Raw genomic sequence first — 24,032 nt, 5'->3', positions numbered from 1 at the left:
ATTTCCACTACGCGTGTCGGAGTGTTAAACCTCCATCATCGGGTGGATGTTTGTCCATAAACCTGGTATGTATTTCTGGATATCCTGTGGCATTTTTTGATGACAAAAGTTATGAATAGTGTATTGTTCTTTTCTTCTTCTTTGCCACTAGACAGTGCCAAAGTTTACCGAGAACTCGTACTTGCAATACGTAGAGGAACACGTCGTACTAATACACATCCTCACGATGATGGAAGTTTAACCATCCGAAACGCATAGCGGAAATGAAAGTGCATTGTAACTGTTTACAGTAATTTGTAGTTATAGTCGATACTTGTCATTGGAAAGTGTCTTCATCGCACTTAGTGGATTTATGACAGTTACCCTGTTCCGAATCTAATGAGTCATCAGAACTAAGAGCCACAAACGACAGAGGGCAAAATTACTGCTAAAGTCCTGAAGATATTAAAATGTAGCTTCTTATTACGAAAGTAACTGGTTTTCCCTTTAACACGCATTAAATGTCCATCGATGCCATGCCTATGCCATCTAACACAGTATGCGTCGTGTGTATGAACTTCAGTTCTACATCATCGCAGGTTTATTTTAAGCTGTAGGGATTGCTGAAGTAGTTAAACTCGTAATAAGTGACATTGCTGCCATATTATATGACATACGTGCTACATCGATATGCACTAAACGCTTCTGGAAATGGCTCACTCAGGCCAAAATCCGGTAACAAATAACGAAATAGTGATTTTTGATGCTTCTAAAGAAAGATTTTTTTTTTTATTTTAACATTGCGCTAGTGATAGGAACTGGCTCAAAACACCCTGTCTTTTTTAGTTTTGCTGGACACAAGAAGACAAACACATACGACAATTAGAACATTTTCACGTAAATTAGCACGTAACGGAAGTCTATACAATAATTCTATCAAACACTGCACGTGAATAATTGTGTAGTGGTAAAGGCATAGTCTTAATAGGCAAGAACAACAAAACATTATATTGCTTTTGCAGATCTTGTTATTCATAAGTCGCCTTTGCTTATGTCCGCAATCTCAACTGCTCTGAGAGAGTTGTTAAGTTTATCGAGACAGTACTCGATTCAGTGCGTACTGTAGAGATACAGCTTATTTGAGAAGGAACGATGTTCAGATTCGGGGACGTCTGAATCAACGAACGAAGTCGCACAGGAACTGCAGCTTGTCAGACAACGACGCAACTGCGGCCGCAGTTGCCGTAGACTTTTAATTCTCCCTCTCTCTCTCTTCCGCTATTGTCTTCTACGTGTGTGTGCGTGTGTGTGTGTGTGTGTGTGTCTGTTTGCTCTTCCCGAGTCTCGCAATTCCGGCGCTGTTAAGTCGGGCAGCGTCTCGTGACGTCCTCCCTGTGGACACGCGTGACCGTGGACGTCGTTACGTCATGAAGCCAGGCGCTCTCTCACGCCCGGCTTGGGCTGATTAACGTCCATTAGACCCGCAAGTTGCTGTGTTGCGTAAGAAGCATTTGGTCTCGCAGAATTTTTACTTATAGATCATCAAAGAACTAAACATTCATAAAAAAATAATTACTTTTTCGTCATATTTTCGTTACCTCAGTTGTACATCCAATTTTTGCGACAAAGCCACAACAAGCCCATACAGACCGCTGCCAGCCGCATAACGTTCCTGCTACGTACTACCAGGTGTAGAAGTGTGAAACCGGAATTTAGTTGCAATAATTACTCGTCTGTTGTTTGAAACTGATAAACAATACTTTATTCAAAATAATCTCCATTGCTATTTATACATTTCTCCCACCTCTCCGGCAGGCTATGAACACCACGCCAAAAAAAAAAAAAAAAAAAAAAAACAGTTCTTCTTTTTGAAGCGAACCTGTCAGCCAGTCATTTCCGTACATTTTCATACGAATTGAAGCGTTGCCCAGAGAGAGCGTGTCCCAGTGATGCAAATAGATTATAATCGGGCGGAGCCAAGTCTGTAGAATAAGCCTCGATTGTTTCCCTGACCCATTCTGCTGTGTGTGATGGGGCGTTATAGTGGATCAACCGGACTTTGTGTGTTCCGGCCGGTGTGGCCGTGAGGTTCTAGGCGCTTCAGTCTGGAACCGCGTGACCGCTACGGTCGCAGGTTCGAATCCTGCCTCAGGCTTGGATGTGTGTGGTGTCCTTAGGTTAGTTAGGTTTAAGTAGTTCTACGTTCTATGGGACTGATGACCACAGATGTTAAGTCCCATAGTGCTCAGAGCCATTTGAACCAACCTGACTTTGTGTTGCTTTTTCCATATTCCGGTCATTTTTCAAGTACGCTCGATTTACGAGGTTTAAATAAAAAGTACTACCACCACCTTCATGGGAATATTTTAATAAATCAAACGCAGAAATAATCCTTTGAATGTGATATTTAATTGCCAATACTCATTTTTCTATATTATCACCAGCCAATTGGATACATTTCTGCCAACGATGAACAAGTTTTCTGAAGCCATCACGGATTCAAGTCAACACTCTGTTTCCGCAATCAGTCTCACAGTTCTCTCAACGTCTTCATCAGAATTATAATGATGTCCCCAGCAGGTTGTCTTTCATTATCAGGAACAGATGGAAGTCAGATGGTGCCAAATCTGGACTGTATGGAGGATGCCGTACGGTGGTGAGATTCAGTCTGTGAAGTTCTGCTGTGGTTGCACGTGAAGTGAGTGGTTTGCCATTGTCATGCTGCAGGAAAACATTTCCATTTCCCTTTTCCTTTGGGACCCATGTTAGCCGTCGTTTCAGAGTTCACAGCGTTGTGGTGTAACGCTCTGAATTTATTGTTGTTCCACGATCAAGGAAATCAACATGGATAACACCATCTGCGTCCCACAGCACTGTGGCTATGATTTTTCCAGCTGATGGCACCGTCTTGAGTTTCTTTTTCTGGGGCCAGTCTTTGTGTCGATATTCCATAGTCTGACGCTTCGTCTCCAGGTCGTAATGGTGTACCCATGTTTCATCTCCTGTCACAGTTGAATGGAGAAAGGCCTCACCATGATTCTCGTAACGCGAGAAGAGTTTCCGGCAAATTTACAGTCTGTGCGCTTTCATTTCAGGAGTCAGCATCTGGGTTACCCATCGTGCACACATATTCCGATAGGCAAGCAAAGCAATAATGTGACCCACACGTTCTTGTGAAATACCGTTTGTGCTCGCAATTTCTCTATGAGTGATACGACGATTGTCCTGAATCAATCTGTCAACATTTTTCTTGTTAAACTCGGTTGCTGTCACAGGACGTCCAACTCTTTGTTTGTCACGCAGGTCAGATGTTCCCGCCTCAACATCTGTAAACACACTCGCCCAACAACGCATAGTACTCACATCAACACAATCACAATAGACTGACGTTTCGTCTCTGACGAATCTCCTTTGGGATGACACATTCTGCTGTCAAGAATTCAATGACTGGACGTTGCTTAAATCGCATTAACCGACCATCTGCGCAGGGTTCCATACTTTACACTGCAACAACACAACCGTTCAATGTTAAGGCTTCCCGCCAACTGGAGCTGTAGAGAAGAGGCTACGGAACAAGCCAATACCTGTCGGATGTCAATGCCGCCAACTGTTGAAGAGTTACGAAGGTGGAGGCGTTACTTTTCAGTCAACCACCCTAAATCGATCATATACTGTTGGTAGTCAAGGGTGTTAACGGTTTCACCAGGTTTTAGCAGCTCATGATAGATGACACCCTTCTGATCCCAACGAACACTGAACATTGTCGCCGGCCGCGGTGGTCTAGCTGTTCTAGGCGCTCAGTCCGGAACCGCTCGACTGCTACGGTCGCAGGTTCGAATCCTGCCTCGGGCATGGATGTGTGTGATGTCCTTAGGTTAGTTAGGTTTAAGTAGGTCTAAGTTCTAGGGGACTGATGACCACAGATGTTAAGTCCCATAGTGCTCAGAGCCATTTGAACCATTTTTGAACATTGTCTTCTTTCCAAAGCGATTTTGTCTTGCAGCGGATGTCGATGGTTTGCCTGGATTCACTCGTGATTTACGACACGTAGGATAATCAAAATATATCCATTTTTCATCACCTGTCACTATTAGATGGAGAAACGACTTTCTTTTGTATCTGGCGAGCAGCATTTCACAAACGGTATTTCGATTCTCTTGCTGTCTTTCATTTAGTTCATGCGGAACCCACTTTCCCACTTTCTGCATCTTTCCCATAGCTTTCAAGCGAAGAGGAACGGTCTTCTGCGTCACACTGAATTGTTCCACGAGTTCCTGTTGGATTTGAGTATCATCTTCATCCAATAAGGCCTGCACTTCGTTGTCTTCGAACTTTTTCGGCGGTTTACAGCGCTCGTCGTTTCTCACGTCGAAATCACCACTTTTGAATGTTTTGGACCACTCGAAACACTGTATTTTCCCAAAAGTATGTTCGCCGAAAGCTTCGACAAGCATTCTATGCGATTCTGCGGCAGTTTTCTTCAAATGATAACAGAAAACCAATGCTGTCCGCAAATCGTAGTTCGTAGGCAGAAAACTCGACATGGTAACGGGTTTGTAACAAATACCGATGTATGGAACTTGGGTTACTGTGTGTTGATATTCGTCGACAGCCGTTACAGGAAGCAGGGCAGTACACTGACGGCTAGCACCATCTATAGGGAAACTACGGTTTCATACTTCTACATCTGGTACATCACGATGGTTGGAAAAGCGTAAATCGAGAAATGCACATCATTTGCTTATCGCTAGCAACTCTAATTTATCTTGAATTTTTCTAAACCGCACAAGAAAATAGGATGCCAGGGAACACGACTCTAATAGAAAAAGTTACTTTCAGACTATTACTTCCCGTCAGCAATACTCACAAAGCCAGGCAGACTGTTACGCAATGTAGTTAGTCACTGAAAGATGACATACACTGTCAGTGACATAAAATAAACAGCCAGGTGAAAAATAATAATCACCTTCCGATAACTATTTTTTACGTCTTCAGCAAATATACACAAACATTCACACTTTTCTGAGTTAGCAACAAACGAAGACTTCAAGAAACCTCTTTGACACGAAAGGTATTCCTACATTCGAATAATTCTGATATTCTTTTCCTTTGATTTATCTATATAAAAAATCTTTTCTGAATACACTTAGTTCACATATTCCTAAGAATTTCGGCCGGACAGTATTGTAATAGAAAAAACTGATGACGATAGTTTTCAGACCGTCGAAGTGGTTCACCCGATGTTTGCTCTATCTCATCTCTGTTCTATTTTAGACCTTCGAGTACTGGCTATGGAAGGAATCTCGCTCGAAACGAAGCAGGATTACGGTTTAATGTCTCGTTGACGACGGAGTCATTTGAGATAGAGCAGAAGTGCAACCTGAGAAGAGGGTGGTGAAGCTTAAACCACGGAAAACCTTAACCTAGATGGCCGGGAGGCCATTTAAACCACCGTTCTTCCAAGTGTGAGTCAGATCTCTTAAGGATGACCAGGAAATTTACCCATACCTTAAACAACAGCCTTGCTCTAAGAAACTATATAAACATAATGAGTTATCTCCTCTACACCAACCGACATGGATTCCGAAAACATCAAGGAAAGGGAAGCCAACTTGCGATTTTCTCACATGAAGCCCTGAAAGACGTGGATGAAGACAATCATGTGCATACACTATTTCTTGACTCCCGAAAAGAATTTGACTCAGTGCCACACCCAAGATTATTAAAGCAAAAGTTCGGTTACATGGGTTATCAAACAGAACTGATAGGATCTTGGCAAGAAGGACGCTTCATGTTATTTTGGATGGATTGTCGTCCTCAGATACGCAAGAGTGTTAGCACCTTTACTGCCCGTGTTGAGTGTTAATGACACGGCAAACAGTAAAACTTGCTGGCAGATTAAAACTGCGTTCGGTGACGGGACTCGAACCCGGGAATTTTGCCTTGCACGAGCAAGTGCTCTGCCTACTGAGCTACCCGACCACGACCCGCAATCAGCCTGTCACAGCTATACTTCCGCCAGTTCCTCATCTCCTATCTTCCAAATTTCGCGTACGTTGTTCTGCATACCTTCTGGGACTAGCACCCCTGCAAGAAGGATATCTGCCAGAAAAGTTCTTATCACCGCACACTCCGCTGCAGAGTGAAAATCCATTCTGTATGGCAGACAGTATTACTAGTTAACTTAAGACTTTTTTCAGATGATACAGTTTTCTGTAAAGTAATATTTTAAAAAAAGCTGCACAAATATTCAGTTGGATATTGATAAGATGCAAATGTGGTGCAAAGATTGGCAACTCTGTGAGCTTGTCGTCGCTCCCTAATGACCAATGACGATTCGCCTTACTTCTTTTCTCTCTTCACTTTCCTTGAATCTCGATGGATTTTTCCACTACTTCTGTCTCAACAATGGCGCACAACTCTTAAAAACGTACGATAGCATATTGTACAGTATCCATTTCCTAGCGTTTATCTTGTGACACAACGTTCGATGTTTTCATGATTTTGAAAGTTTTTCATTTTAACTTTGTGGCCTGATGTCCTTCCTGTTGCCACAGCCGTCAAGGTAACTCAAGGGGGGAAATTCGTGTGCATTAGATAGCTGGGAATCGTGTGAACGATGTTCGATGGTTAATAAAAGGAAACATCGTCCGTAGTAGGCGGTAATGCAGACGATCTTTATTCAATTTCGTCGATTTGTCATTTTCAAGCATCTGCAAAACCAACGTGAAAGAGTATCACATTGTCTGCATACATCTCCATGTGTAAGTAACATATTACACACCTCACAATGACATAACACCTTACCATGCAAAATTCCTACTTGCATGTACAGTATTAGGTATTACATGTCGTAATTGTCAAATTATTTTTCACTACACGTAAAAAGTTGGCATTATATTCCATCCTTAGATTGAGAATTCATCCACGTTAACATGACAACTTTAAATACCATATTACGAACTTTGTTCTAAGTGCTGCAGCTGCCGGTTTGTTGGCAAAGACACACATACATCCAAACGCTCTCATACTATCGATAAAAAGTGTCAGAGGCACATTACGTACATTACTGGTGTGCCAGACTTCATTGTTGTGTTGTTTACCAGACAATCCGTTATCAAAGACTACTGAAGGGCATCCAAACAGACATAATAAAATATTTTATACAGTACATTAACCATAATATGTGAGATACGTACAAATTTTAAAAAATATTGAGAAATTAACAATCCATTAACTGCTAGCGAGCCAGACTTAACGTATGCCTTATACTGTAGGTCATCAGTGTCTGAATGCTATGTACAGACACACAGAAGCCAAACTATTGATTATTTTGCGGAAGGGTAATCCATAGGAATACAATCTTCACATTTTTATTTATTTAAATTATATTATTACTAACGAACCAGCAGACTCCTCAATTTATACACATAAACAATGTCTGTTTATTTTCTTTGTATTTCGCTAGAATGGGTAAGTAGTAACAGTAAGTAACAAAAATGCAAATGATTGCGAGTATAAACGACATTCATTTCTGGGTACACCGTATTGCAGACATGAAGATGCCAAAACGATACTCACGAAAACATGTATATCATTTTACCTAAAGCACATGCATAGTAACTCATCACCATTTTTTACGTGTAGTTAAAAATAATTTGGCAATAACGACATGTAATATGTAATATTACGCATGTAATGTGGTACGTTAGTGTGCGGTGTCGAAACCCAACAAAACATCTTTACTCGTACAGTGGTGCCCTTATAAGGGTAAAGAAATTAGCTAAACAACAATAAACAAACTTAACCTTAAATACAACTTAAAGACCGTCATTCCAGCGGAACCCACATCGCATACTAGATCCGCTGCTACTATCGATCAACATGCCTATGGATCCTTCTAATACGCCGCTGGAGCGGCCACGTCTTCGCAAAGAAAGGGTCCACATGGTTCTGTCACTTGTTCCGGTCCGTTTCGTACAACTGACATGCTCGTAAAGTTAAGTTCTCATACCCGGCACACCCCCAGCTGTGAAGAGGGTCCAAGAAGACAATACCTAGATAATTAGCAAAGTATTGGCGGTAGCGCGGGTGACATCGTAGACGAGTGAATCGTTGCACTAGGAAGGTCCAGAAATCGAGGAAGTGTTTGTTACCATCCCTGTAAAGATTCAACGTGTTCATCTGCACGAGCGGTTAGCGCGCTGTAGACTCAACTGTATTTATTTATTTACATACTTATTTATTCCATAGTACCCAGCCACGATGTTAGTGCACTTGCCCGTTATCGCAAGCAGGCGGTGACGTTACAGTAAACAAGTAAGCGGTGCCTAAGGAAAGCGCATCGCGCTGACGATGCTTTCACGTCAGCTGTGCATATACCGACAACCCCGGTTACGCGCCAACTCGCGATAAACCGACCGCAACGCCCTCGGTCCCAGGTGCAAAAATATTGTGGTCGATTAATACATAACACATGTTCGTCTTATCCATAATCTTTTCACAGTCATACTTGTGAAATGGTCGCGACTGGTAATCGGAACTTTACTTATTTTAATGCTATTACCTACTTCTGCAGAATGTTCTGTAAAAAGTACTGAAAGCAACTGAAGGTCCATGACCTTCGGCAATTTTCTTCACTTCTCTTCACAGTTGGCAAGCACAGCACTTGGCACTTGTTGTACTTTGGGTCTTCTTTCATCTTTCTCAACTGGACTATCGCTAAGTAGCCATTTTATACTTCCGGTAATTGATGGAAACGTAACGTGATTTGAACCTACAGACTGGAATCAACAACGTAGCAATTGTAGCTCCATTCCCAGTCGTTTGGCGTGGAGAACGCACTTCTTTCTCCATCCTCTCTGGCTTTACTCTACAAGGCACTTTACGATGTGTGGAATTGGGTACTTTTTTGTAAGACTACCATTTGTCCACTTTCCAAATGATTCGGAGGAGCAACAACCACCGATAGGTCCCTTGAATGAGCTCATATTTTCATCATTTTACCGCCATGGTCATTTCGCGCAGTATTTATGAGAGAGAACGTAACACGTTTCTTGACTGATGTTTAAACTTAAGCTCTCCGAATTTTAACAGTTAACATTTCCGTGATGCAGAATGCCTCTCCTGTAGCGTCTGCCACAGAGGTTGGACGAGCACCTTAGTATCGTTTTCATGGTGATGAATCTTCTCTATTAATTTTGCTTCGTAATGATCACATCCTGTCAAGCAACAGTCAATAATCGCTCGAATGAAGATTTTGTAAGCGACACCCTCCGTGGGTGAGATACATTTCATTAAAAGCCTTCCAGTGGTTGCCGTCCATCTGTCCTGTAGCTAATTTTATGTCGTAGTTGCATTTTAAATGGCCCCAAAGGCATACTACTATCAAGTTACCTTCCATTAGGAACTTGGGTGCACTCAGCGACTATGATATGATTTGAAAATGATAGAGCACAACAATCAGTCAGTCGTCTTTCTTTTGCAGATTTTATTTGCGAAATCTAGATTTCGGCTAGTGCCTAGCCATTATCCATGTACTATTTTATAGTATCAATGCACGTCCGGACAACAGGGAACTTCAAAAAAGGACGACTGATTGCTGTGCTCTATCATTTGTATGCTATTAGATATTTATTTCTTGTATCTGTTACCTGTGATTGACAAGCCGAGCGGTCTAAGGCGCTGCAGTCATGGACTGTGCGGCTGGTCCCGGCAGAGGTTCGAGTCCTCCCTCGGGCATGGTTGTGTGTGTTTGTCCTTAGGATAATTTAGGTTAAGTAGTGTGTAAGCTTAGGGACTGATGACCTTAGCAGCTAAGTCCCATAAGATTTCGCACACATTTGAACAGTTGTGATTGACAGCCCACCGTGTAATTAAGCAATAATGGATCTTTCCATCTATTTGTAGCAAATACGCTAGATTCTTTTATACCGAGGGCAAACTTTAGAGTGCCGTTGTCGTAAAACAGGGCGAAAGAAGTTAAAGAAATAGTGATAAATGCGAAGAAAACTGATGGAAAGTGTGAAAAAATACAAGAAGTTATAAACCATGAAAATAGAGATCTGACAAAGAATTTACGTTCCAGAGTAGAGTACCTTTGATATTGACAAAGGTATATTTCAGTTCGGTGTGCGACAATGAAAGACGCCCGTAACGAGACTGATTACTAATAGTAGAAATAGTGCAAGTAAAGTGCTATGTGGTGACTGGATAGGCAGAGAATGTATTTCTTGCTGCAAAGCAGCTCTCAGTACAGCAAGAGAGTAGCAAGAAATGTCACTATGAATGCGCGATCCAAACGCCTGACGCATGGTCTGTGGGATACAAGTGGGACGATCACTCCCTGTGTGCCAGTACTCTTTGCTGTTGAAGACATGCCAACGGGATGACGATAAACGAAACATGTGTATTGATATATTTGTAGATCAGAATAAGAATGTGATTGATAGGTAATTTGTTTACAGGACAGCTGAAACAGTAACAATCCACCAGATAAGGAGCTTTGTAATGTCTTCTGCTCTATTCTTCGTTGGTGTGTTGCTCTGCCAAAAGAGAATACAGACGTCTGCAAATGATACTGACAGGGAGTGTAAAACGGTAATAAAACAATAGCTCGCGGAGAAATGCAAAAACGTAAAAGCAAGCATGACTATGAAAGATATAGATGGCACCTATAGCAAAATTTAAAAAAAAAGAAAGCTTCGCAGGAAAGATAAGCATCTGTAATAAATATTAAGAGCTCTGATGGTAAGCCAGTACTAACCAAGCAAGGGAAAGTTGAAAGATGAATAGATTATACAGAAGGGCTGCCCAAAGGAAAGGTGAAGGGGAGATGGGAGATATGATACTGATTGAAGAATTTGAAACAGTGCTACAAGATCTAAGCCGAAATACGGTACATAGAGTGGACGGCATTCCTTCAAAATTATCGTCATCCTTAGCAGAACGTGCCATAACAAAAAAAAAAAAAAAAAAAAAAACTCCACTAGCTCTGCAAGATGTAAGACAGGCGAAATCAAAACATCAGACAGAATGTAATAATTTCAATTCCAGTTAAGACAGATGCTAACGGGTGTGAATATTACAGAACCATTGGTTAAATAGTAAGCAGGTTCAAATGGATGTTGGTTGCAGCAGGTATGCAGACATGAAGATACTTCTAGAGGATAGAGTAGCGCCGGTCGGAGTGGCCGAGTGGTTCTAGGCGCTACAGTCTGGAACCGCGCGACCACTACGGCCGCAGGTTCGAATCCTGCCTCGGGCATGGATGTGTGTGATGTCCTTAGGTTAGTTGGGTTTAAGTAGTTCTAAGTTCTAGGGGACTGTTGACCTCAGATGTTAAGTCCCATAGTGCTCAGAGCCATTTAATGTTTTAGTGTCGTTGTTTCTGTAAAGACATAAAAAGTGGCCCTCATAGCAGCGTGACAGAGACCTGCTGCTGTGAACCATACGTGAAGACACTGTTATTGTGTTCATTGTTTACCTACCTCAAATGAAAGTGCGTAGCACTGACACGAGCGTCACCACCACTACGCAGCTAGTCTACTCCGACAGATATAAGGGTAGACCTCTGAGCTTGAGCAATGCTGTCTAGAATGGTGCGAACGGTCGATACAGGTGCCAGCAGTCGATAAAATTATTGGTAGAGTACCAAACATACTCACTACACAGTAATTATCTGCTACGTTCCGCAGTCATACACACATCGCCTCCCCCCCCCCCCCCCTCCCCTCCCAACGTGGCTCTCTGTTTCCCTACACTTTGGAAATGATTTGAGAAAATAGGTGTAATTATGAAAGCGTAACAACTGTGAAGGCTGTAATTAACAACTGGCCAATACTTGAAACCAACAATATCTTTCATAAATGTTCTCTGTCTCTCTCTCTCTCTCTCTCTCTCTCTCTCTCCCTCCCTCCCTCCCTCCCTCCCTCCCTTCCTCCCTCGCTCTACATCTACATATACATGTTTACTCTGCAATTTACACTTAAGTGCCTGGCAGAAGGTTCATCGAAGCATTTTCGTACTACTTCTCTACCATTCCACTCTCGAATGGCGTGCGGGAAAAAGGAACACCTAAATCTTTCCGTTCGAGCTCTGATTTCTCTTGTTTTATTATGATGACCATTTGTCCCTACGTAGGTGGGTGTCAACAAAATATTTTCGCATTCGGAAGAGAAAGTTGGTGATTGAAATTTCGTAAATAGATCTCGCCGCAAAGAAAACCGCCTTTGTTTCAGTGACTGCCACCTCAAATCGCGTATCATATCAGTGACACTCTCACCCCTATTGCGCGATAACACGAAACGAGCTGACCTTCTTTGCACTTTTTCGATGTCCTCCGTCAGTCCTACTTGGTAAGGATCCCACAACGCGCAGCAATATTCCAGCAGAGGACGGAGAAGTGTAATGTAGGCTGTCTCTTTAGTGGGTTTGTTCTGCCAACAAAGAGAAGTCTTTGTTTCGCCTTCCCCCCAATATTATCTTTCCAATTTAAGTTGTTCGTAATTGTAATTCCTAGGTATTTAGTCGAAATGACAGCCCTTTGATTTATGCGATTTATCGTATACCCAAAATTTATCGGATTTCTTTTAATACCAATGTGGATAACCTCGCACTTTTCTTTGCTTAGTGCCAATTGCCACTTTTCGCACCATACAGAATGTCTCTCTAGATCATTTTGTAATTGGAATTGATCGTCTGATGATTTTACTAGACGGTAAATTACAGCGCCATCTGGAAACAATCTAAGAGGGCTGCTCAGATTGTCACCTGGATCATTTATATACATCAGGAACAGCAGAGGGCTTATGACACTACCTTTCGGAAAGCCAGATATCACTTCTGTTCTACTCGATGATTTACTGTCTATTACTACGAACTGTGACCTCTCTGAGAGGAAATCACGAATCCAGTCACACAACTGAGACGATACTCGATATGCACGCAATTGGATTAATAGTCGCTTACGAGGAACGGTATGAAAAGCCTTCTGGAAATCTAGGAATATGGAATCGATCTGAGATCCCTTGTCGACAGCACTCTCTCGACTGAACTCACATTCGGAGGACGGCTGTGAAAATCGTCGTTGGCCAGCCACATTTAGGTTTTCTCTGGCTTCACTACATCGCTTAGGGCAAATTTTCAGCAGGCTCCTGTGCTAGGACACGGCCGATTTCTTTCTCAGTCCTTATCCAGTTCGAGCTCCTGTTGCACCTTGATGAACTCGTTGTCGATGGGATGTTCATCCCCAATATTCCGTTCCTTCCTTCTTCCCTTTAATGAGTTCGAGAAAGTCCTCGATTCCAGTGTTTACTTGGCCGTAAAGGTTTTCTGTATGCTACTGTTTTCCTGCGTCGCAGTCTTCTTGCTGAGGGAATATCTACCGTTAACATGTCTTATATTCGTGCTCTCATATATTGCACTCGATATGTGGCAGTGTCGTTTAAGGCTGTCTCAAAACGTTGTACTGATGCGCATTACACGTCCTTGACTTTACAAATTGTTCTTACTTCGAGTCACAGGTCTTGCTGCCTACAGGTCATCAGCGTCACTGAACGAGGTGGCACAGTGTTTCAGTCTCGCGATGGGGAGGAGCAGAAATCAAATTCTCATCCATCACACAGTTTAACTTTTCGCGGTTTCCGTAAATCGCTTCAGCTAATTGCCAGGGCGGTTCATCCAAAGACTACGTGATGTCTGCCCCGTTCTTCGCTACTCAAACCTCGGTCTCCATCTCAAAAAAACTCTTTGTTGTACCATTCAATCTTAAAACTCTCATCTTTTCCGTTGCGATCGCTGTATTAATACCAGCTAACCCAATGTGTTTATCTTTCCAGATCATTTTCCTCTTCACTTATTACGAACAGGAACACCCACTCGTCTCCCCCCTCCCCCCAAATTCCCGCCCCCCTCCCACACACACACTCAGTCTCCCCTCTCACTCTGGTATTCTGACAGCAATTCAATATATGGCAAAACTTCAAACGTTCATCACAGCAAAGCAAGCTTATCTGTATATGGCGTGTTGTAATTTTAACGACAAGTGTGTACATTTTTTATTTTTTGAGTAAAGGTCTAAGATATACGTAAATATGATCTGACTAAACAGAAAATACATGAGTGACAGGAATCCAGCAGCGAAATGTCGTTGAGTACTATTAAGAGTCCGTTTTGAGAAAGCGAGCCATCACCTTAAACATACTGTTACGTTTTGGAAAAGCTTATATATCGAAACAAAAAAATTCTGAGAACGGTATAATGTGTTAACAATTTATTGCCATTCAAAGCTGACAGATTTCAACCATCACTTGTCACATCCAGAACTAATAAACATCAAACTGTAATATGTTGTATAACGTTTTGTCTCAACTAAGGAATTCAGTGGATACAGGAGAAGCGGAGGTGCCCAGCGTTGGCTGAAACCCGTCTGTTGTATTCAGTTAAAACTGGTTGCATCTGACAATAAAACATAAAATACTGGTACAGGCTAGCACGCCCTTTAAGACCGTCGATTTCATATTGTAAAAAACATTTATTTATTCAGTATTACAAGCCTGCATAATCTTCAACTTGGTCTACTTTTATCGGCAGTAGATACTAGATGAAATCACCTAACTGCAATAAAAACTATTAATAAAAAATTAGCGTAAGCGTCTACTTTAAAATTACAATTACACATTTTTCATTTATTCATTATTTATTTAGAGTGTATCATGCGCTTCATACTTCCTCAGGAAGTGTGGTCCGTCAACAAAGGAAGTAGCTTGTGAAACTCTCGTTCGACCGAAACTTGAATAGTGCTCGTCATTATGGGATCCATTCCAGATAGGACTGATAGAGGAAATAGAGAAGATACAAAGAAAAGCATCACGTTTCGTTACAGGTTCATTTAGTAAGCACGAACGCGTTACGGAGATGCCCTACCGGCTCTCGTGGCAGACGCAGCAAAAGAGGCAGTCTGCATCTTGGTGCGGTTTACTGTTTTAAGTTCCGAGAGCGTTCGTTCTTAGAAGAATAAACCAATATATTGCTTCCTCCTGTGCATATCTCACGAAAATACCGTGAAGATAATATCAGAGAGATTCGGATTCACACGGAGGCTTACCAGCAATTGTTCTTCCCTCCGCCATACACCGTAAGGTGCCTTGCGGTGTGTATCTGTAAACTTAATTCATTCCACATGTAGAACGACACACAGGCTGCCGGTTCCCACTTTGAACGTGAGGCGACAGTTCATCCACTTATGTATACACAAGCTCTACACGGCGCCGAGTTCGGTATGCACTGAAGAACCGTGTTTGAGTCTAAAACAGCAGTAATATTATAGCTGTTTGTTTCTACGTGTTTTACGTTCGTCTAGAAGTTAGAACAGCATCCATATACTTTCGGTGACTGTCACGAATGTGTTGCACTCGTCACGGTGCATGAATAGTTGTTGACAGTTGTTACTTGGCTGCTGCTTAACGCAAGGCGAATTCGATTCACTTCAAAAAGAAAAACGTATAGTACGAAGAACATTCTCGCACTAACTGTGCAAATGACATTCTTGACAAGTGACACACAATTCGTGCAACTGTGCAGATGTTTCTGTTGGCAAGAGATAACAATAAGTGTTTGAGCCGCGGAGCTGTAATCGAAGAAACGTTTGCACGGCGTGCGTTTGTTTTTGGATGGAGTGTTTGCGCGTGGTGTTGGGTGGCCACAAAGAAGTAGACACAAACGAAATTAAGCGCCACACGCAGTTCTTGTAGTACTACGTTGTTTGTTACAGTGCAGTGGATGTTCTCAGGCTTTCAGGATCTTTCATACACAGTGTCTGGATATCTTCACTCACAAACCAAGTATGTTTTCGGTGTACAGTGTATGTCGAAGGGTATTTCTTACAAACATTGGCGTGCAGTGCGACGGTGCAAGCGCAGACATGTAGGAGTCGTTATGCTCTTTGGAATTTTGATCTCTATTCCTTCTCGTGACATTTTTATAGCTTTAAGAAAATCGAAAAATTTATAATTACAGATTTTCTTGAAATTCACAAGCCTCGAACACTTTTTTTGTCTTTCTGACGCATTCATGGAGATCAGGATTTGTAACAAATACTAGTACACCTCTTCGAAATAAGACTCAGTTCACTCGAATAGGATAATTGGTCTCTGAGGTGTGATATTGTTAATGAACATTTGTCGAACCTTGAAATTTTAAACATTTTGATTGTCCGTGATCCAGCAATCGTACGCTATTTGTTTACAGGATGTATATATAGCTATCTCGTTTTCAGAAAATTTTTGTCATTTGACCATGATTACATGTAAGTATGTTCTGTTTGTACGTAATTTATGGAAGTAATCCTCTGAAGTTAATTTTATTTCAAGCCATGTCATTATGTTTTTTAGGTATTCGATGTAACTCTTTATTCTGATAAGAAGATTGCCCTAGTGCAATCTAAACCATTGTCAACTGACAAAAATTTTGTGCAACCGAAGTGGCTGTGTATACATCCTGTAATTTGTCGAACCGTTAAAACTGATGCAGTGACTCGATTCTGCGCGCCTGCCTTTTGCGACACCCGACCGTAGTGGCTACGGGCTTTCATCCTCTCTCTCTCTCTCTCTCTCTCTCTCTCTAAAACGAGATTACGATGGCACCGGTAAGTGTGTTATAGCCGACTCATTGATGTCTGACAACTCTTTGACAGAAAGAGTTGCTGAACTGGAAGCGTTCATCTCCCTACGCGACGCATCTACAGTATTTTAGAAACGCTTTTGCGTCAATAAGGTTACATTAAAACACAGAAAAATGCGTCTGAATGAGGAATAGGTGCATAAAGTGCGCCTGCCACGTCTCCTTACATCGCGACTAGCACAAGCGGTAAAGTTTTTTTTAACATACACTGCGAGCAGCAACGTACAGATTTCCAACAAACTGGATAAAGCACACTCAATTAGGTTTTTTAGCACTTTCTCAAAAGTGTGATCCTTTGCCCGCACACACAAGCATGACTAGTTTCCACAAGCTGCCGCACGAGTTCGCTTTTACACACAGTGATCCAGGAAACGTAGGGATTTTCTGCTTTATTTCCAGTCTGTGATCGCAAAATACTGGTCTCAACCATCATTCTCAGTCAATGACTATCTTCAGATCCTAATACAGACTGAATAACTTTTAAACAAATTTTACACTATTCTGCATTTGATTTCAGATTTATTCCTTTCCGTGTGTATTTAGAGATGATTGCTGTTGCTAATTCGAGAAGCATAGCTGTGTTGGAAAACTAGTAGAATCCGACCTCTGTAAGATCAGTTTGCGTACCCAAAAAGTGCTGGAACACGAGAACTGATCCTACGGCCTATCTTGGAAGACAGACTGAATAACGGCAAACCTACGTTTATAGGATTTGTAAATTTAGCGGAAGCTTTTGGAAACATTGACTGGAGCGCTTTGAGATTCTGTAGGTAGGAGTGAGGAAATACAGAGAACGTAAAGTTATCTACCGTTTGTACCGAAACCAGACTGCTGTTGAAAGAGCAGAACTGCATGAAAGGGAAGCAGTGGTTGAGAATGGAGTGAGGCAGGATTGTAGTCTATTCCTGATGTTATTCAGTCTTTACGTAGAGAAAACAGTAAATGAAACCGAAAAGAAAATTGGAAACGGAATTGAAGTTCAGGAGGAAATATATAAGGCGCAGTGAAATGAAAACGAGACAGTTGGAAAAAAATAAGTAAACTGTTAATTATTTCAAAAGTAATCGCCATAACTTTTAATACATTTATCCAACTGTGAGACAAGTCGGTCAACGCCCCCATGGGAAAATGTTTGCGGTTGCCTACTGTAATCTCTCCTCTCCTTTTTATTTTTTCGGTTACTGTCCACAATAAGCAAGGTCTTTTTTGAATATTTGAGAGGAGTAAGATTATAATAAACTTTTTAGTTTACTTATCTTTTCTTGTAGAGTTGGATCCAGTTCTTGTCTAGGGGTCTGATTCTTGAAGCTGAAATTCTCAAATGGCTCTGAGCACTATGGGACTTAACACCTATGGTCATCAGTCCCCTAGAACTTAGAACTACTTAAACCTAACTAACCAAAGGACATCACACAACACCCAGTCATCACGAGGAAGAGAAAACCCCTGACCCCGCAGGGAATCGAACCCGGGAACCCGGGCGCGGGAAGCGAGAACGCTACCGCACGACCACGAGCTGCGGACGAAATTCTCACATTTTCGGTTCCCTATGGCTGAATTAATGTAAATAATTTTGAAGATTGTTGTTGTAGAATTTTTGTTTTCACGTTAGTTCATTTTGTCACATATTTAGTATATCATTCAGTCTTTTGAACGTTCGCATTAGCAAAGTCGCAATCACATTGTTCGCCCAAAATACAAAAATAATCACATCAGAGGCATGCTTACTATTACATCACTCTGCGGTAATAACCATATTCCAAAGGGTTCACAATTTTTCTTGACAAATGAATTTCAATTAGTCTCGATTATTATTTCACAAATATATCCAGAAATAAACATAGTAAACAGTACTAGATTGCGTAATTAATAAAAGAAATTTTAAGTGTGTCAAATAATTCGTAATTCAAATATTTGTAAGAAAAATTAACTGTACATTCAGAACTAGTATTTGTCGATTGTAACATCGAAAATAAAGTAATTCCTTTTCATACATTTTGGCTTGAAATGTAACATATTGGGTATAAAATTATATGAAATGTTCAGAAAAGCAATATTCGAAAAATATTACTGGTATCGACAACTACTGTTGAGGAAAAGTAAATGCTAGAGGAGGGTGTCCCGTTACACTACGGAACCGCGATTGTACCCAGACAAATCAGAGGCCACGATTGTTGTTCTTCAGGACTCCAAAAAGGGGGAAACCGTGTGGGGAGAGATCAGGACTGTATGGACTGTATGGAGGATGGGTAAGGGTTTCCCACCGAAATTTCTGCAGCATAGTCGAACCAGCCTCGGCACCACGTGGACGGGCATTACACTGCAACAGGATGAAGTCGTTTGCCAATATTCCTGGGCGTCTGGACTTAACGGCGCCCTTCAATTTTTGCAGTGTGTCCACATACGGCTGTGCGTTAACTGTGGCGTCGTGTTCCCAGAAGTCTGTGAGCAGCGGGCCCTTGCAGCCAAAGAGAAAGGTCGTAATGACTTTCCCCGGAGCTGGTTTGTCTGTTGTTTCGACTATGCAACAGACGTTTCACTGGGAAGCCCTTACACATCTTACCGTACGGACCCGATCTCTCCTCCACGCGATTTTCATATTTTTGGAGCTCTGAAGGCAGACGCTTGCGGCCGTCGATTTGCTACGCACGAAGAGGTGCACGCCTGGGTTTGATCATCCTGGCTCGGCAGGCAACCATAAACACTTTTCCGTGAAGGCACTGACTCACACTGCGATAAATGTATCGACAGTTGTAGGGATTACTTGTGAAATAATGAAAGTATACTTCCTTTTTAGGGTTTCGCGCCTCAATCTGTAAAATCGGAACTCTTGCAGGATCACTTTGTCATTCGTCTACCTGTCTGTCCGATTGTTAATAATACTTTTCTCTCAGAACGAGTGGACGAATCAAATTCAACATTACGTCACATACGAAGCTCTCTGGTCGGATGGCTGTGTAAAAATGTAAAACTTGTAAGTCAATTTAGTCAAAATATACGGCCACTTACGTCACACATTGTGATACACGGAAACTCGCTAATAGAAACTATTATGTTACTTCCCATTGACCAAGTATCATGAAATTTGGCAAGAAGCAAGGTTTCACTGTGCAAGTGAAAGGAAAAGGCCGTTGTTTTAACCTCTAATTATATCACACGAAAAAATACTTCTTTTGTCATTTGTTATCCGACTTCAGGCTTTAAAACGTTCTCGAAAGTCTTGGAATCCTTGGGACCGACATCTAGCCATGATCAATGCTGATAACAGGAAAAAATCGTCACTATAATCGGTTCCCGAAACTGATAAATTGTCTATATAAATAACTAAGTTTGTACGGGACCCACAGTGTGGGAAACCTCCTCCCAGCTGCCCATTTTTTTTCTATTTGTCTCATTTTCATTTGACTGCCCCCGATGATAAAAAAATTTAAGGTTTGCTGACGACATTGTACATGTGTCAGATACAGCAGAAGAATTGGAAGAGCAGTTGAATGAAATGGTAAGCATCTTAAAAAGAGTTTTAGGACGAACATCAAGAAATGTAAAACAAGATGACGGAATGTAGTCAAATAAAATGGGGCGAAGCTGAGGCAATTACATTAGGAAATGCGACGCTGTAAATACATATTAATTTTGCGATTGGTGTAGCACAGTGTCTGACGATGGTGGTATGGACAGGATATAAAATGCAAACAGTGAATAGCAAGAAAAGCACACCTAACCTTGTACGAAAGTGAAACCTAGACAACAAAGAGTTCAGGAACAAGACAATAAAAGCTTTGGGAATGTGGTGCAATAGAAGAATGCTAAAGAATACTGAGTGGGCAGATCTGATGCGTGAGGAGGAGGTACTGCATGGGATCGGGAGAAAAGAAATTAGTATCGCAATCCCACTGCAAGAACGGATTGATCTATACGATACGGCCTGAGGCATTAAGGATTAGTCAATTTGGAAACGGAGGTAAGTATGCTGGATGATAATTGTGGATGGAGACCGAGGCGTGACTGCAGTAAGTTGAAACGGATGTAAGCTGCAGCAGTTACGCAGAACTGAAGAGGCTACACAGGAAAGAGCTACATTAAACTCATCTTCGGTCTGAAAAAAAAGACAAACGACAACAGACTTAATACACTGAAGCGCCAAAGAAACTGGTGTAAGCATGCGTATTGAAATACGGCGCTGCGGTCGGCAACGCCTATATAAGAAAACAAGTATCTGGTGCAGTTGTTAGATCGGTTACTGCTGCCGCAATGGCAGGTTATCAAGATTTAGGCGAGTTTGAGCTTGCTGTTATAGTTGATGCACAAGCGATGGGGGACAGTATCTCCAAGGTATCGATGAAGTGGGGATTTTCCCGTACGACTATTTCACGAGTGTACCCTGAATATCAGGAATCCGGTAGAACATCAAATCTCCGACATCGCTGTGGCCGGTAAAAGACCCTGCAAGAACGGGACCAACGACGACTGAAGAGAACCGTTCAATGTGATAGAAGTGCAACCCTTCCGCAAATTGCTCCAGATTTCAATTCTGGGCCATCAACAAGTGTCAGCGTGCGAACCATTCAACGAAACATCATCGATACGGGCTTTCGGAGCCGAAGGCCCACTCATCTGCCCTTGATGACTGCACGACACAAAGCTTTACGCCTCGCCTGTGCCTGTCAACACCGGCAATGGACTGTTGATCTACATCTACATCTACATGGGTACTCTGCAAATCACTTTTAAGTGCCTGGCAGAGGGTTCATCGAACTACCTTCACAATTCTCTATTATTCCAATCTCGTATAGCGCGCGAAAAGAATGAACGCCTATATCTTTCCGTACGAACTCTGATTTCCCTTATTTTATCGTGGTGGTCGTTCCGTCCTATGTAGGTCGATGTCAACAAAATATTTTCGCATTCGGAGGAGAAAGTTGGTGATTGGAATTTCGTGAGAAGTTTCCGTCGCAACGAAAAACGCCTTTCTTTTAATGATTTCCAGCCCAAATCCTGTATCATTTCTGTGATACTCTCTCCCATATTTCGCCATAATACGTGTTGCCTTTTTTTGAAGCAGTATTCTAAAAGAGAACGGACAAGCGTAGCGTAGGCACTCTCCTTAGTAGGTCTGTTAGATTTTCTAAGTGTCCTGCTAATAAAGCGCAGCATTTGTTTAGCCTTCCCCACATTTTCTATGTGTTCTTTCCAATTTAAGTTGTTCGTAATTGTAATACCCAGGTATTTAGTTGAATTTACGGCTTTTAGATTAGACTGATTTATCGTGTAACCGAAGTTTAACGAGTTCCTTCTAGCACTCATGTGGATGACCTCACACTTTTCGTTATTTAGGGTCAACTGCCACTTTTCGCACCTTTCAGATATTTTTTCTAAATCGTTTTGCAGTTTGTCTTGGTCTTCAGATGACTTTATTAGTCGATAAACGACAGCGTCATCTGCAATCAACCGAAGACGGCTGTTCAGATTGTCTCCCAAATCGTTTATATAGATAAGGAGCAGCAAAGGGCCTATAACACTACTTTGGGGAACGCCTGAAATCAGTTCTGTTTTACTCGATGACTTTCCGTCAGTTACTACGAATTGTGACCTCTCTAACAGGATATCGCAAACCCAGTCACATGTTGCCTGGTCTGACTCGTATCATTTCAGATTGTATCGAGGGGATGCAGAGGATGGTTCAAGCTGGTGGAAGCTCTGTAATGGTGTGGGGCGTGTGTAGTTGTAGTGATATGGCACCCCCGATAGATGACACGTACGTAAGCATCCTGTCTGATCACCTGCATCCATTCATGTCCATTGTGCATGTCGAAGAACTTGGGCAATTCCAACAGGACAATGCGTACCCCACACGCCCAGAATTGCTACAGTGTGGCTGTGGCAACAGTCTTCTGAGATCAAACACTTCCACTGGCCACCAAACTCCCCAGACATTAACATTATTCAGTATGTCTTTGATGCCTTGTAACGTGCTGTTCAGAAGAGATCTCCACCCTCTCGTACTTTACGGATTTACGGCCAACCTTGCAGGATTTATGGCATCAATTCCCTCCAGGACTACTTCAGACATTAGTCGAATCCATGATACGTCGTGTTGCGGCACTTCTGCGTGCTCGCGGGAGCCCTATACGACATTAGAAGGTGTACCAGTTTCTTTGGCTCTTCAGTGTGTAAAGGAAAGAAATCCTGTTACCTGTTTCAGTCACATAAATAGAACACTACACAGAAAATAACCCAACGTTAAAATGCAGGGAGGTTTCTGGACTCGAGGCAGATAGCTCCTCTCTGCAGTCATACACGAGGGAACTTCACGAACAGTACCTGTGAGACACAGCCAAAAGAGAGAACTACAGAGGGCAGGCAGGCGAGCGGGCCGTGTCACTCTTGTACCGGGTGGCCGCGACGGCCGTTACTGGCAGAGTCGGGCGCCGCTGTGAAAGCCGGCGGGCGGGCACCTAAGCTGCACTCAGCCGCCCGGGCCGCGCCGAGTGCGGGGCCGTGTCTGACTCTGCAGATAACGCGCGCGCTTCTTCCGGGCTACGGCCGTGTCAGCGTGTCCCTGCGCCCCCTCTCTCTCTGCGACCGCACTGCTGCGACCGCACTCGATGCGTGGCCGCCGTCTGCTCGTATAAACTCGGCTCGTGGTTCAAAGTAGCAGTTGCGGGTTGCCTATCCAACGACTTCCGAGAGGGGCAACGAAATTTGATTTTCAGTATTTAGTACAGTTACTGAACGAATTAAAAAAAATTATATGCTACCGTAATTTATTCACTAACGCAATGTTATGTTAAAGGCTCGACACTATGAGACAAGAATAACAGTCAGAAACTTAAGCAACCTAGCTCAACACGCGCAAGATGGCAGACGATATCCATCCAGTATTTGCCAATGAAAGCACTTAAAGATTTCCAACAAGCTTTACACGTAATTTCAGACCTTTCCAAAAATTTTACGTGCTTAAAGTCAAATATTTAACAAATTAACTCATTTGTAAAATAATCAGACGTTTGAAGCTGTTTTATACATGGGAGTTCGATTTTTTACACAGTCTGAAGGTTACTGGTAAACAGCTATGTGGGCAAACGTTTTCCAGCAAAGATATGCACGAGGTGAAAGCCACTGGTTTCTAAAATGCACTGACGGAAAAACAAATCGCAACACTAAGGAGAAGTTGCGCGATATAAACGAAAGTTGGTAGGCGTGTTTCAACATCTGAAAGTGACGTCTGTTCAGATTTCGCGTCAGTCGCTTAAGGGTAGCGCTAATAGCGCGACTATGAGGATGCACAGAAGGTTTGCTTTAAATACAGGCTGTAACGGTCGTAAGTGTTTACTTTCTTTAATAATTTTTATCATTTAAACACTGACCTACAG

At 42.2% G+C, this 24,032-nt stretch overlaps 1 protein-coding gene across 1 annotated transcript in view; it reads left to right on the top strand.

Moving 5' to 3' along the window:
* Positions 1-24,032, top strand: part of LOC124799136 (carbohydrate sulfotransferase 11-like) — a 340,241-nt gene that overhangs the window by 552 nt on the left and 315,657 nt on the right. The window lies entirely within an intron of this gene.

This window comes from Schistocerca piceifrons, chromosome 5 (assembly GCF_021461385.2).
Source record: "Schistocerca piceifrons isolate TAMUIC-IGC-003096 chromosome 5, iqSchPice1.1, whole genome shotgun sequence".
NCBI lineage: Eukaryota > Metazoa > Arthropoda > Insecta > Orthoptera > Acrididae > Schistocerca > Schistocerca piceifrons.
The sequence above is the reverse complement of the archived record's forward strand: the minus strand, read 5'-3'. Positions and strand labels throughout refer to the sequence as shown.